The following is a 2393-nucleotide window of genomic DNA, read 5'->3' on the forward strand; positions in this document are numbered from 1 at the left end:
TCAAGGCTTTAGATCTGAACTTGCTTACTGTACTAGTCACTAGCCATGTGTGGCTGCTGAGCATTCAAAATGGGGCTAATCTCAGTTGAAATGTGCTACAAATGTAAAAAAAAAAGTTAAGTCTCATTAATAACTAATTACATGTTGAAATGAAAATCTAGTATTAAATATAGTATTAAAATTATTTTCTCCAGTTTCTTTTCTTTTTCAAAAATTTATTCATTGCTACACTTTCTGGGCTTTCTCTAGTTATGGTGCACAGGTTCTCATTGGGGTGGCTTCTGTTGTGGAGCATGAGCTCTAGGGCAAATGGGCTTCAGAGTTGCAGCACATGGGCTTAGCTGCCCCTCAGCATGTGGGATCTTCCTGTACCAGGGATTGAACCTGTGTCCCCTACACTGCAAGGTGGATTCTTAACCACTGGACCACCAGGGATGCCCTCGTTTTACTTTTTAGATGTGGCTACTAGAACATTTAAAATTATACATGACTTGTGTTATATGTGTATTTCATAGTACTGCTGGGTGCTTCTGAAGGAAACCTGATGGATGGCCCAGCTTGCCTGGAGGCCAGATGGTGCTGCTGAGCCTGAGCCCAGACACTGATTTGGAGCACTGGTTCTCAAAGTTTGGTCCTTAAAATAGCATTATTAACATCACCCACGAATTCTTAGGCTCCACTCAAGACCTGTGAATCAGAAACTGGGAGTGGGGCCCAGTAGTCTGTGTTTTAACAAGCCCTCCAGGGGATTCTGATGCAGCCAAGGTTTGAGAAGCACTGGTTGAGAGCCACCTATGGTGGGACCGGCCTTCGTTCACTGCCTTGGGGCTGTTGGAGGTAAATTGAACAGGACGGTAGGGGCTGGACTGGGGAGGAAATTAGGATTCACAGGGGCTGAGACAGAGAGAGGCTGTGGATAGGGGATGGCACCAGAAAAATATCCAAGGAACAGAGCTGGTTCCAGAAAGTCACAGACATGATACGGGTATATGAAGTCTAAGAGAACCTTCACTCAGCAGGAATGGATAGTAGATACATACAGAGTTGCTTGTGAGGATGTATGCATACGCAAGCATACAGAAAGGCATGCAGTGGAAAGATAAACCACATTTAGGATGGTGGTTACCTCTTGGGGAAAGAAAAGGACAGCGATCCTATTGGGGAGGGATACATAGTGGGCTTCAACTGTATCTGTAACTTACATTTCTTAAACTGAGTGGTGGGTAAATAGTGTTTATAGTAGTAGTCTTTATAATTTTGTGCAGATCTGAAGTATGTCATAAGAAGTAAAAATAAAAAGAGAAAAGGGAGAAAATGGACTCAATCTTTGACCTCTGTTTAAGGTAATAAAAAGATAAAGTTGTAGATGACCAGAGTGGAGGATCAGAGAAGGGGAAGGGCCTGGGGGGTTGAGACTAGACAGGCTCATTTCTGCATTTACTGAAGGCTTCCTAGACCTTCCTAGACCATCTGAAACATGGTCTAGCTGGAGCATACTTTGTTCCCACGGGCTCGGCTCCTGACCTTCTTGTAAATAACTGATAACCTACTGTCGTGTTCTGTGGTGGTATGTCTTGTATTCTAACTATGTGCACATGCAAATACACTCACTACATCCACCTATTCCATCAAAACCAACCCCTGCACTGAACCTTTAAATGGCTGGGACCTTTAAGGGTTTTATTTCTCTTTCTTTCCCAAAGCCCTAGGCAATGAATTTTCCTCTTAGTAGGTATTTAATGTCAATTAAAGTGAAGTAAACTTAAGATCCCTACAACTATCTTTTTTTTTTTTTTTTTTTTGGTCACCAGTGTTGACATTTTAAAATGTGTTATATTATTCCTTATGGCTAGAACCACATGGTGAGACAGAAGGCAAAGCACTCCCTGTCACCATTATTTCAACTGAAAGGGCAGGTCAACTAGTACAATTTGAGGATCTTCAAACTGGTTCTGATTTCTAGTATTTCTGTGGTGCTAGTTGTTGAAGGCAATGGCACCCCACTCCAGTACTCTTGCCTGGAACATCCCATGGAAGGAGGAGCCTGGTGGGCTGCAGTCCATGGGGTCGCTAAGAGTCAGACATGACTGAGCGACTTCACTTTCACTTCTCACTTTCATGCATTGGAGAAGGAGATGGCAACACACTCCAGTGTTCTTGCCTGGAGAATCCCAGGGATGGGGGAGCCTGGTGGGCTGCCGTCTCGGGGGTCACACAGAGTCGGACACAACTGAAGTGACTTAGCAGCAGCAGTTGTTAAAACAATATTGCTTCCAGGCCCAGGCGAGAGGTACCTCTGTCTTGAGCTCTATGCTTTAGAAGGCCACTTTGGTCTTCCTCCAGCCACAACCCTACCGCCAGGGCCAGGAGCCCAGCCCATGGGAACAAGGGGT

The sequence above is a fragment of the Budorcas taxicolor genome, chromosome X (genome assembly GCF_023091745.1).
Source record: "Budorcas taxicolor isolate Tak-1 chromosome X, Takin1.1, whole genome shotgun sequence".
Lineage (NCBI taxonomy): Eukaryota > Metazoa > Chordata > Mammalia > Artiodactyla > Bovidae > Budorcas > Budorcas taxicolor.